The 14002-nt window shown below is 43.7% G+C and overlaps 1 long non-coding RNA gene and 1 pseudogene across 1 annotated transcript in view; one reads left to right on the top strand and one right to left on the bottom strand.

Moving 5' to 3' along the window:
• LOC119872835 overlaps positions 1-14002 on the top strand; it is a 44849-nt gene that overhangs the window by 14507 nt on the left and 16340 nt on the right. The window lies entirely within an intron of this gene.
• LOC100688528 lies at positions 8224-13579 on the bottom strand (annotated as a pseudogene).

The raw sequence follows: 14002 nt of genomic DNA, 5'->3' as shown, positions 1-14002 counted from the left end.
AGCTGGTTCTGAAATCCATGCCCTTAACCACTGAGATATATTGCTGGGTGTTTTTCTTGATTTCTTAAATTTATTCTACTTCCTATTAGAGGCTGACCCCCAGCTCTGAACCCAAGACCATTTGGTTAGAGCCCTACTTAACTCTTGCCAACCCCTTTCTTGAGAATATCACCAGTGGCCAAGTACTCTTTCAAACTAGACTGACCTCCATAGAATCATGATTTGTCCACACGACTGATGAGAAGGAATGATTATATCAACTCAGAAGCATCTGTTGTCCCCCTTTACCCACCAAATTAAACCTCTTGGGTAACAATGCCGGCCAAGTCAAATGCTCTATCACTGAGCTATCCTCCACCCGCACCCCCCACCGCCCCTGCATTGCCAGTTCAGATCTGACCCAACTTCTTTAGACATTGTGAAAAAAAGTTGTTCATTTTGAGGAAGTCAAAACTACTAACCTTGCCCATTCCTGATGTACTTTCTCTCTAACCCTTTGCTGTGGTATGCCTCATTGTAAAGCTCATATAGGTTATAGCAGACTCTAAGCACTGATAATTCAGAAACTCAGTTTATCTGCTTGGTTGAAGCATTTTTTTTTTCAGAAAAGAATTATGAATGATAATGTCAGCTAAATCATTTACAAAATTTTGTCTTTTTCCCTGTCATCTCTTGTTGTTCCAGGGCACCCCATCTCAGAATTAGAATTCAAAGTAAGCCAGACTAATCTTCAGAAGGCTGTTTGACAAATTCAGAATTAGAGCAAAGGAAATTGAATTGCCATAAGTCATATTTCATTCAGACCCATTTCTGACTTCTTACTCTTTTCAGTGAACAGAATCCACCTCCCTGCCAGTAAATTGAAGACCTGGGTTCAAATCCAGGCTCTGCTCTTTATTATAACTGTGGTCATTAAGAAGACATTTAACCTTTTCATGCTCCTGTTTCATGGTCAGTAAAATGGGAGTAATAATATCTTCCATATAATCACAACATTTAAGTGAAGTTTATAGACAAGAATGCTCTGTGTATATTACCTTTTGTTATGTAAAGCTGTCAAGTTGATTTTTTAATTTGAAAACTTGTGAAACCTTTCTGTGCAAGCCACCAATCTGATCATGCATTTCAAGTTGTCACTTTTTTAGGGAAGGGTGTTGTTGCTTCATAAACTTTAAAGTACACATTAATCTCCTTGGTGGGCCCAGGTTTCTGCATTTCTAGTGATATGGTGCCCAAGTGATATAGATTATGCTGGCTATACTTCAAGGCAAAATTAGATGTTTTTGGCAGGTTTCTATGCAGATACTTCAGAGACCAGGTATTTAAAGATCAGAGTGGGGTGCCTGGGTGGCTCAGTTGGTTAGCATGGAGTCTGCTTAACTATTGTCTCCCCACTATTGTCTCTCTCTCTCTCAAATAAATAAATAAATAAATAAATAAATAAATAAATCTTTTAAAAATTAAAGATCAGCATGACTTCAAAAAACCAAATCCCAAAGTCACTTTGTGTGCTCATTGCAGGTGGCTATTCAGCACTATTGAACTTCCATGTTCTTTCTTCTCCTTTGCTTTTTATGATTTTACTCTCTCTTAATTTTCCTCCCCCATTTCTGACTGCTTCTCCTCAGTCACCCCATGGATTCCCCTTGAATTATCCTTTAATGTTGGTGTCTCCTTGGGTTCCATTATCTGCCTTCTGATCATTTTATTCTCTGTGAATGATCTCAAGAGTTGACTCCTATATGAAATCTCCTTGTCCAGCCTAGGCTGATTAAATGGATCCTTCTCCTATATTCCCATTATATTTTGTAAGTTTTACTTTAGTGCGTGATAGTTTTATTTTACTGCATTATTGTGCAATTATTTTTTTATGGTCTGTGCTCACTTTTCGAGAGCAGAGTGCAGCTTTCCATTGTTGCATCCCTTGTGCCTAGCATAGTGCTCAGATTCTATAAATGTTCAAATAATAAACAAAAGCAAACCTAGACTTTGGGGCAGATGTCAGAAACAGCCATCTGAGCAGGCCAGATGGCAAATGTTAGTATTTGGACACCCTGTGGAAACACAAAGCACACTTAAATTCTGTTGCGTATGCGTATATATGTGTAAATTACCTTTCTGGATAGTCTCAAGATACCAATAGCATCTGGGGAAGACACCTGAGCCATGTTTCCTCTGTAAGTTATTTCTGGGCTCCTTTTTCAGACCTAAGCAGTAGGCTGTCAAAATTGTCAAAAAGAGGAAGTGTGTTTCTTAAGGGCAAAATTATTTGTCATGCCTTCCTTTTGTAATAAAGCGAGCTCCTTCAGAGAAGGAAGGTTGCCGTCTTGCCAAAATTGTGGTTTTTAAGAATAGTTTTACCACACTCAGTCTCCAACACGACTCAGAAGATCAGGTAAATGACTGCCGGCAGGTGAGATGTCATTAGCTCAGATCTCATGTGGATTTGGATTCAATTCAATCCAACACACAACATTCAATAGATACTTCTTTTGCATCAGGCTTGTACTAGGTTAGAGATAGAAAGATAAAAAAAGACATGGCTCCTGCCCTCAGAGAGCTCATAGTCCAGGTGAGGCATTAGATATTTAAATAAATAGGGACACCTCAATGTGATGATTATTTAATAAGTATATACAGAGTACCATGAATCAGAGAGAACAGAATAATTGGAAATACAGAAGAAAATGATATTTTGGTGAAGATTCTTCCTCCCAAAATGCATATTATCTCGTGAACCACACATCAAAAATCATATTGCAAGTATTAACCTACCCCTGTTCATGTACACAAATCAGATTAAGGTTCATGTTTTCAGTGCCTATGATGTGTCTACCATGCCCTCAAGAAGGTTTTGATATGGGTTCCTATGTATAAATAAGATTTAGTAGAGGGATCCCTGGGTGGCGCAGCGGTTTGGCGCCTGCCTTTGGCCCAGGGCGCGATCCTGGAGACCCGGGATCGAATCCCACGTCGGGCTCCCGGTGCATGGAGCCTGCCTGCTTCTCCCTCTGCCTGTGTCTCTGCCTCTCTCTCTCTCTTTCTGATGTGACTATCATAAATAAATAAAAATTAAAAAAAAAAAGATTTAGTAGAATGAAAATGACAAGGTTATCAGAGATGCAAGCAATGTGTGATGGGGATATGGAGCGAGCAGCTGCATGAAAATCTGCTCACTGGGAGACATGGAAGCCCTTGTAGGGCTTGTACTTGTACTGTATTTTGGATGTTTCAGTCTGCACCTCCCTTTAGTGGCTGTGGGCTCTACACCTATGTTTGTATGGGATTCTGGATCTCTTTGTTGACTTTATAGAATCAAGGGTCTTCGGGGAGATGGCACAATAGTTATGTCATTAAATTTTCCTGGAAGTCTAAAATTGAGAGCAGCTGAATAGTAGCTTTGTTGCTGGGCAGACATAAAGGTGCAGCCGTGTTTGGATTCTGAGAGCAGCGAGGTAAAGCAAAGTAGGAGAGAGGAGGAAGGAGGAAGATGAGTGAGGAAGAGAGAGAAAGAGAGAGAGAGGAGGGAGGGAAGAGGAGAAGGAAAAGAAAAAAGAAGAAAGGGCGGAGGAAGAGGAGAAGCAGAAGGAAAAGGGAAGAAAAGAGGGAAAAGAAAGGTAGGAAGGTAAAGGGAAATGATGGGTAAAAGGGACAAAGGAAACAGATGCACAGAGATGAGTAAGGGAAGCATGTGTTTTTGAAGAGTCATTGGCTGCAGGTTCCTGAATTCCAGTTGAGCTCGTTAAACTGAAAATAAGCCTTTATTATGAGGCGCCAGGCTGCAGGGATATCATGGAATCCAAGGGCAGAAATGTAACTGCATCTCAGGAAGAGATTGGAACCAGAAACTGAAGAGCTGGCAGGCCCTGGCCATTTCTCACTGCATTTTGGCTTTATGATCTTTTTCCATTTGTTGACTGGCCTTCTCTGCTCATTGATCTACCCCTGCAGGTACAAGATGGCCAAGCCATGACTTCCAGTTTTATATCTTCCTTGATCAAGACTGTAGGCCAGACTGAAATAGAATTTAACTTTTAGTCTTACTTCCAAATTCCAATTGCCCCAGAGGGTACCAAGCCTCTTTCTGGTCCAGTACCTGTGGCTTTCGAGTGGGAGCAGGTTATGGGGCTTGTATACAGCTGTGGGGGGACTGCTTCTGTGTGAAGAGGGTAATAGAAATATCGCCTTAACCAAGAAGCCGCCTTCAAAGATTTATGCTCTAGAACAAGAGGCCCACATATCAGGAGAGAGCTGACTTTCCAGCTGCCATTACCATTTCCTTTGTGAAAGCCTTTCCATGATTCTCTCCTTTCTATTCTTCTTTTAAAAGATTTTATTTATTTATTTGAGAGAGAGAGAGTGAGTGTGAGAGAGAGCAAGCACACCAGAGGGAGGAGAGAGAGCACTAGAGGGGGGGGAGAGCACTATAGGGGGGAGAGGCAGAGGGAGAGGGAGAAGCAGACTCCCCACTGAGTAGGGAGCCTGTTGGGGGGCTCGATCTCAGGATTCTGGGATCATGACCTGAGCTGAAGGAGACACTTAACCGACTGAACCACTCAGGCACCCCTCCTTTCCATTCTCCTTGAAAGATCCAGAGCCCTTATATGAACCCCACTTTACTTGCTGGCCTGAGTGGGTTTCTATTTCTTGCAAAAGAAGGACCTTAACTAAAATTTCACCAGGCAAAGAAAGGATGAAAGAGGGCACCCCAAATTCAGGCAAGAGCATTAATAAAAGCATGCACATGAGAAAGTTCACAGTTAATTGGGAAGAGTTCTCTGAATGAACATTGCTGCAGATAGTGTCTGAAGGGATGGCGTGGAAAATGAGGCAGGAGAAGTGGTTTGGAAACTGGTCATTATCAACCTTAGAAATTCTCCTCTTCGTAATTTGGAGTCAGCAGTGGAAGCCTGGTTGGCTTTGATTGCAGAGTAATGGGTCTGCCGAGTGTAGTGTGACTCTGTCTTCTCGCAGAGTGATAAGCACCTTGTCGGTGCCGTAAGTTTGGTGGTGGTTAGGCTGTAATGTCAGAGTTACATGATGGATTAAATTCCCCTTTAACTCCAGTGGAATTGTACCCTGAACACATCACAGAGGCCTCATTTGCTGACACTTTTCCAAAATGTACTGGGCTACTGTGATAGATGCTATTGGTGCCTCATCCAGATGCCCTTTACCCACTTATGCACACATCCTCCAGGTGCTGCATGTGCTGTAGCCAGGGGTTTGCATCTATGGCCTTCTTGGGAGTCACCTCATTTGGAGATACATGGAAGTTCCCACTGCTTGACCCCCATGACCAATGACTGAATGATTTAAGGGGGTATAGCAGGCTGGCCTCTTTGCCTCAAGGTGGAACAATTGTGCTAATGGATAAGGCCAAGCTGTGTGTTACCTGAGACCACATCCTTGCTCAGCATCTTCCCTCTCTCTCTCCTGCTTCCCTTGCTAGCTTGCAGGTTTCTCCTGGAGAGCCTGCCCTCAGTAGATCACAGGCTCTTTCTCAAGGAAATCTTCCCTAAGATGGTACCATTTATTTCAATGGACACCAAAGTTACATAGGTTTCTGGGTTTCCCCTCCATGAGCATAGTGGTCAAAGCTCAGATTCTGGGATAAGCCCATCTGCATTCATACCTTGGCCTTGGCACCTAATAGCTTCTGGTCTTGGCAGATTGCTCAGTCTCAGTATCCTAATTTGCAAGATCTAAATGGGATAATAATAGTACTTCGGGTTGGTGGGAGGATTAGATGAGATACTACTTGAGGCGTTTAGTGCAGCACTCACAAGAAGTAAAGAGCTCGTCAGCTACTATTATTATTACTTCTGGTTTTCTCTTTGACAGAGATACTGTGTGTAGTTACACAGGTGGTGTACTACACCGGGAGCCAGATCTAAGGGGTAGATTTATTCATTTATTATTTTTTAAAAGATTTTATTTATTTATTCATGAGAGACACGGAGAGAGAGAGAGAGGCAGAGACACAGGCAGAGGGAGAAGTAGGCTCCATGCAGCAAGCCCGACATGGGACTCGATCCTGGGTCTCCAGGATCACACCTGGGCTGAAGGCGGCGCTAAACCGCTGAGCAACCTGGGCTGCCCGATTTATTCATTTATGATGAGAGTTTTTTTGACATGTGAAAGAATTTGTCTTAGGGAAGGGACACTTTTTCCTAATTCTTACAGAGGTGCTAGCAGCAGACTGGCCTGAGGCAGAGTTCACATTTCTTCTTGTGTTCCCTCTATCAGTTTGAAACTCGGGCCCCTAGGTTAGCCTTGACTATGTGGTTGAACTTGAACAAGGTGGGATAACCCTTCTTTCTTCACCTGTTCTGGGTGCTCAGTGACAAGCAATGGCTGGATTTGCATTAGCCACACAGCTTGGCAATAGCTGCTTCTACTTAGACTGACATCGTCAGGTGACCGCTAGCTGAGTCATCTGTGGCCCTGTGCTCTGACAGTGTAAGGAGTGTGGTGCCCGGGCTACAGAAGAGGCCGTGGGCATACCTATCAGGGGGAATGAGTGACGGGGAAGCCAGGATGGGCAGCCAGCAAGGGTAGGTCTGAATGCCTGACACTCTGTTGTTTATTCACGTTGTGCCCTGGGGTAGAAAAACAGCAGGCAATGACACTGTCATAGTTAGCATGAGGTGATCAATAATACCCGGATGCCTTTCCTGCAGAGACAGATATTCACAGGAAGAAGCTCTTTGCTGTAGAAAGTTCTGCTTCTACCTCCCACCCTTTACCCAAAGTGCTAACCAGGCAGATATGTTCTCACCACTCTGGCCATTGTTTGTCACCTCATTTGAGGGAATGATAGTAGTCCTCTCTTCAAATTCACAGAGTTCACAAGTTCACGTGGCTGGCTGAGTGAATGCCTTATTTTCAGCCAAAATTTGTCATTTTCTAGGAATATGGGAAATTCCAGCTTCCCACCTTGTCACTGGATTCAGTCCACGAGGCCAGGAGCTGGCAGAAGAGGCTGAATTGCCCCATTTGACAGAAACTGTGGGATGGGGAGAGATTTTTGAGAGGCATTCTGACCACATTTCTATGGCGCAAGCTGGTGCAAGCCAGGAAGAGGAAACAAGGTTGTAGGCAGAATGTTGACAGATCTACTTGGCAAATGATTTGTGTGTGGAAAAACACGCCTTTTCTTAAAAGAAACCTGATATGAAGAGTACCATAGAGTGTTACTGGATCTGGAACACAAAGAGAAGCCTTTTTCTTTTGAAGGCCCAGTCACCCCATCCTCTAGTACATGGAGGGCTGTTGGCCTCCTGGATCCCTTCTGGGCAGCCAGCCTTTCCATAGCCCCTCCAGGAAACCAGTAAAATGAACAAATCCTTGGGAAACTACAGCTCAGAGACTTTAGGTCTTGACTTGCAAATTTGAATATGGCTGGGGTCCCATCTTGGATGACATAGGAGATGAGGCTTAACTTCTGAACTGTTGCTTCTAAAGCGGCAGAATCATGGTGAGCTGAGCATTTCTGGGTACCCAGTCAGAGAACTCAGAGTTCTAGTTGTATCAGATACCTCCTCTTATGATCTTGGGTAACCACCTCACACTTGGGTTTCCCAAGTAGGATAGGACAAAATCTTCATCTTTGTTCCCTTATGTGGGGCAGAAGGGGACAGGGTACCTTCCTCCTCATTGCTCCTATGGGAAAGAACATGCAACTTGATCATGTTGGGTGCATCATCAAAGTTGGGTATAAGGCTTCTGGAATGTGCCTGTAGTACCCAAGGCAGGAAGCTGCTCGGTGCCAGGGTATTCAGGATGCCTGGTCCCTCAGTCTGTATCACTTACTTCACATAACTCAGATTCATGCAGCCTCTTGAAAGAAGAAAGTTTATTTTGGCCTTTGGATACAATGCTATGTGACTTATGACACCTCCTAAGTGGCTGCCACATGGAGTGGTCGGTGAAAGCCTAGAAACCCTCTTCTTCCTCATGTTTGCTCACCAACTTGCAAAGTGCAGGAGGGCAAGGGTTACACAAATGGAGCTGGAATTTGGAAAGCTTTGTTCTTCCTTCATATATAAGTCTTTTTATATCAAAGGTTAGGGCAAATAGACTGTCCCTTGGGACAAAAGTCTAGGTTCTGCTGGGGAGAGGGGAAAAGAGTCAAACCTACTTGGAATAAGTTCACTGGGATAGAACTATATTCTACTTTGAGCCAAAACCCTGTGAAATCTCATGGGCCATGAAGTCCAATTAAAACAGAGCTGGGCACAGTGAGAGGCTAACAGGCATGCATAATTGTGAGAACCGGGATTTTAGTGGGGAAAGAAAAAAAAGCCAAGGAGAAGCCAAGGCCAATTATCAGAACTGCTAATTTTTACCAACCTAATCATTAATGAATACCATGTTTCTGAAAAGAATGTTAAGAGAATAATTGTATTTCAAGGGCTTGAAAACTGCTAAACTCTGAAGTTGTACAATTTGTGCAAATTAATATGATAAAAAGAGACAATTAAGGTTTATAATTAACAGATAAATACAAATGATCTGGTGAAGACAATCTAAGTTTCTGCTCTGTCTTATGAAGCAGTGTAATTGATTTTTATAAATGCTAATTTACAGTACATGCTCTGTTAACCGTTAACACGGGCAAGGGACCGTGGACTAAATGGAAGTCAAGGAGGGATGTGAGCCAAGGAGCTCACAGACTACATCTAGCTGAGGAGAAGAAACCGAAAAATATGCCAAATGTTGGAATGTTACTTTGAAAAGGGAAAGACACCACCCAGCAATGATCTTCCCCTCACTGGGGGAAAAAAAGAAAAGAAAGAAAGAAAGAAAGAAAGAAAGAAAGAAAGAAAGAAAGAAAGAAAGAAAGAAAGAAAGAAAGAAAGAAAGAAAGAAAGAAAGAAAAAAAAAAAAAAGTCCCTCGATTGTCTACGTAAATGCAATGAAGTTTTTCTCTCTTGTTCCTACACCTTTGAAAATTTTGAAAATTGGCCAGCTGGATTTTCCTGAAGTTCTGAGGCCCTGAGTGAAATGGTCTGACTCAAAGTATAGGCCACATTGTGTAAATAAAACGCACCTCAGTGGGGAGAAGTTTCCCGGGCAAGGGCCACTGAACTGTCCTGAGAGAGGCCTGCATCACCTCCGCTCATGAGCAGACTATTTGCCATTGGCTGCTGTGGACAGGGAACACCCAAGGTGATTCATATGTGACCTGCAAACCAAATGTCACAGGGGCCCACGTTCCAGATGGTAGGGAGTTTAGGATAGAGGTGCCTCTCAGCAACTCAGACAGAGGTGCTTCAGCATCAGCACGGCAGGGATTTGGTTATAGAAAGCTGGCAAATGAGGCTCCTGAGCCAGTCCAAGGAGGCCAGACAGTCCATAATCAAAATATTCCTTCCTTAATGAGAAAGGAAAGGGATTGCTCTGGATGTCCCTGTCAGACTGTACATCTCCTGAGGACAGGAACTATGTAGATTTGTATTCTTGGTGCCTGCTACAATGTTCTTCCTATGACCTGAAGCTGGAAAAGATTCGTTTTTGATAATGATAACAGAGGCCAGGTAATTCATATTCTTTACAAAAGAAATCCTGAAAATACAACTTTTAATTTTGACACTATGAAATCCTAGAGGTTTTTAACCTAACTCTGATTAACACTCTGCCTCTGAGTTTTCTTTTTTTAAAATTTTTTAAAATTTAATTTATTTATGATATTCACACACAGAGAGAGAGAGGCAGAGACACAGGAGGAGAGAGAAGCAGGCTCCATGCACTGGGAGCCCGACGTGGGATTTGATCCCGAGTCTCTAGGATCGCGCCCTGGGCCAAAGGCAGGGGCTAAACCGCTGCACCACCCAGGGATCCCCTGCCTCTGAGTTTTCAAGCTGAAATCAGCAAGAGAAAAAAAGAAACTGGATAAAAAGAATATCAGAGGATGTCTGGAGAGGAGCATCATTATTCTAAGGCTCAGACTGGTAAACTCAGGAACTGACGATTCAGTTACCGTTCCTCGTAGCCACGCTCCAGTAGCCTGTTTCTGATGTGAGGAGTCTCTCCAAGCATTTCCTGATGTAAACTTCTGGTGGGTGTGACATCACCTTCCATGCTTCCTCAATAGCAATTGTATTTTCAGAACTCATTGTTTTGGTTCCCTTTTCTTTGTCACATTTTGATGAATCATATATGAATTCTGAACTTTAAAATTCCTTAAGTTTATTAAGCAAAAGAAAAGGCAAAACCTACATTCGAGAAGCTAAAACAGAATGTACTTTTATCATTCTAGTCTGCCTTCATATTAAGTAGGAAGTAAATGCATGCTATAGACCAAGACTGTTTGGTAGAAATACAACGTGAGCCACACATGCAATTTAAAATTTTCTAGTAGCCACACTGAAAGAGAAACAGGTGAAAATAATTTTAATAATATTTTATTTAACCTGATACAATCAAAATATAATTTCAACACATGATCAATATAAAGTTATTAATGAGAGACTATATATATTTATAAGAAGTCTATTTTATACTTCTGGTGTATCTCAGTTGGCACTAGCCACATTTCAAGAAATCACTCCAAATGTGGTTGATGGTTAATGGATTGTATGATGCAGATAAAGAGAAAGAAAAGAAAAAAAAAAGAGAGAAATCACCTTAAATATATCTTCCACAGTTGTATTCATTTTTATTCTAATCATAAATCATACAAGAGTTATGGTGGAGATGAACTTGTAGTTAACTCATTACGTATAATATAAAGTCTAAATGGTACAAAGATGATAAGGCTGAATAAGTATATCTCACCCTTATTAATTTCATTGGATCTACTACTACTAAGCTAAGAAGAAACTTGCTGAGCAGATCCTAAGGAAATCATACGTTTATCTTGAGCCATCACCCAAGGGCTAGATTCAGAATATATAGCCCTATTGATGGTGTGGTGATCATAACCATACTTTTCTACTTTCATAAAGTCTTTTGCGCCAATTGGCTTAGCTAGATGTAGTACAAAATGGTTTCAGTCCATGTATGTGTCAGATACATAAGGGGCAACCCTTCCCTTCCTTTCCCTTCCCTTCCCTTCCCTTCCCTTTGTTTTTTAAGTTGTCTCCATGCCCAGCATCAAGCCCAACGCAAGACTTGAACTCAAAACACTGAGATCAAGACCTGAGCTGAGATTAAGAGTCTTGTGGTTCACCCATGGTATATGTCTTATGCAGCCACCAGGAGGTGACCTGAATGTCTCAGGGCCTGGGCACTCCACTCATTATACTTGGTTGGATGATTTAGAGCCACAGTGGAAGACAATAGCTCTTAAGAAGAATGAGAATGCTCTTATGGACAGATGCAAAACAACCTTCACTTAAATGAAAAGAGCAAGTGTAGAACAGTGTGTATACTATGTTATCAAATGTGGAAAAGGGAAAAAAATGAATTGGTTTTATATGCACCGACTACCTCTGGAAGGATGGATACCCAGCAATGTTTATTGCCATCAAGGAAGGAGAGAGGAGCTGAAAGACAAAGGGAAGGGGAAGAATTTTCCCCTTTAATATTGTTCCCTTTAGAATTTTGTGCCATGTTATTTATTATATTTAATACATGTATATTTCTTTTCAAATTTTTGGTACCATGTGAGTGTACATAAAAATTAATAATATAGAAATTTTTAAAAAGCAAAATTTGAAACAAACCGTAATAAAAGCCGTGTGCTAGTGAGGGTTACTATGTCTGTCTTGGAGTTGAAAGTGGAGTGTATAACGAAATGATCAACCAGACCCAAAAGCAAAGAGGGAAGTTGCTAACACTGAGGAGAAGTATTTCCTGAATATTCTTTTATTTATTTATTTATTTATTTATTTATTTATTTATTTATTTATTTATAATTTTTTTAATAGTTAAAGAGATTTTATTCTAGTAGCTATAATTACAGTGCTTGTTTGTCGAAATGGAAACTGAAAAGTATCATACAAAGTATACAAAACAGTTGATCACTAATCGTGTATTGAAAGCAGTAAGAGGTTCCCCGACACCAAATAAACCGGTTCTGAGGACTTCAGAACCGAGGCAAAGTGGAACAGCTCCAGCCTCTTCAGTGTTTACCAAAATACAAAAGAGAACAGTGGAGGTCGTCGTTTCGATGGCAGATCTGACCCTTGCAGGCCGAGGGAGTGAAAGCGCACGTGGACAGGGGCGCCCTGGGCTCGGGGCGAGGCGAGGCGCGGGCAGACGGGCCTGTGCGCCCCCGGGGAGGCCGGGCTCCCTCCGCGGGGTCCGGGGGCGGCGGCGCAGCCCCAGCCCGTCTCCAGGGCGGCCGTGAGGGCACAGGCACAAGCCCAAACGCTAGGGGATGCGGGGGGCCCCGAGACAGAGCGGTCACAGGGACCCTGTCCTGACCACGCAGAACGGACCGCGGCCGGTTCTGGCGCGTCTCACGTTCCCCACGGGAAAGGGCCCGCTGGTGGGCTGGACCCTGGCCGCCCCCGCAGAGCCTGCACTGGGCACGTCTCTCCCTTCTTGTGTTCCGGTGTTCTCCTTTGCTTGTGTTTGTGACCACTTTAAAAATGCGCTGACGGACCCCTGGGTGGCGCAGCGGTTTGGCGCCTGCCTTTGGCCCAGGGCGCGATCCTGGAGACCCGGGATCGAATCCCATGTCGGGCTCCCGGTGCATGGAGCCTGCTTCTCCCTCTGCCTGTGTCTCTGCCTCTCTCTCTCTCTCTCTCTCTCTCTCTCTCTGTGACTATCATAAATAAATAAAAAATAAAAAAAATGTTTAAAAAAATGCACTGAGTTTGGGTTAAAAACCAACCACCAAAACGGATCTCAACATAGACCGAACGCCCAGAGGAGGCCCCGCGTGCCTAAATCCCTTCTCAGTATTGAACCGCAACCGGGAACTGCCTCGTTGGGAACACAAACTATTTACATTAAATAAAAACCCGGCTGCGGGCTGCGGCTGCACCTTGACAGCGCGGTGAAGCACACTGCGCAGGCCATGGGGCCAGCTTCTGGCACTCGCACCACAGGAGGGTAAAGCAGGGTGGAAGGAGGGAGCGAGGGGAAGGGGCGCTCACTTCTGGCTCCCGAGCTGGTTGGACGGAGCCCATCCCCGCTGGTGGCACAGGTGGCCTGAATATGCCAGTTCCTGTGGCCCAGGAAGTGCAGCCCCAGCGCCTCCATGATCTCAGCCACGTTCGTGGCATTCGGGAGGCCCTGCTTGGTGGCCAACACCACCAGCAGGACGGCATCCCTGAGCTCATCCTCCACCAGCACCCTCATGGGCTCCTCACCCGCCTCGTTCACACGCTCTTGGTTGCTGCTGTCAACCACAAAGATGAGGCCTTGTGTATTCTGGAAGTAGTGGTGCCACAGAGGCCAAATCTTGTCCTGGCCGCCAATGTCCCACACGGTGAAGCTGATGTTCTTGTGCTCCACGGTCTCCACGTTGAAGCCTATGGTGGGAATGGTGGTCACGATCTCACCCAGCTTTACTTTGTACAGGATAGTGGTCTTCCCTGCAACATCCAGGCCCACCAAGACAATGCCCATTTCTTTTTTTGCCAAAAAGGCCCTTGAAGAGGTTCGTGAAGATATTTCCCATGCTGTAGACTGGTGGGAGCAACACTGGCCAGAGAAACCCTCAGCAGCCGAGGTGAGGCTACTACTGCTCCAAGCCAGGCATTGGTTTTGCTCCCAGAATATTCTTTTAAAAAGTAGACCGACAATGATAATTCAACAATCACTTCCTGAGTGCCTAGTTTGTACAAGTCATTGGGCAAACCAACATGTCCGTACCGTTCCCACCTCATAACTCTATTGAGTGGACGCATCTGTAGGGTGAGCGGTGCTACTTTTTACGACGACATTAAAGCCAAACGAGATGTACAGGTAGCTTTATAGTTCCTGAGATGGAAGGAGCTTTAATCTTTAAGTTTAGAGAAGACATTTTCGAGAGTGTTTTTCTCTGATAGAGATGCAAAGAAGCATCTCCCTGGTAAAATATGTGACAACAAAAAGACATAAT

The sequence above is a fragment of the Canis lupus genome, chromosome 8, assembly GCF_011100685.1.
Source record: "Canis lupus familiaris isolate Mischka breed German Shepherd chromosome 8, alternate assembly UU_Cfam_GSD_1.0, whole genome shotgun sequence".
NCBI classification, from domain to species: Eukaryota; Metazoa; Chordata; class Mammalia; order Carnivora; family Canidae; genus Canis; species Canis lupus.
This window is presented reverse-complemented; position numbering and strand designations above follow the sequence as displayed.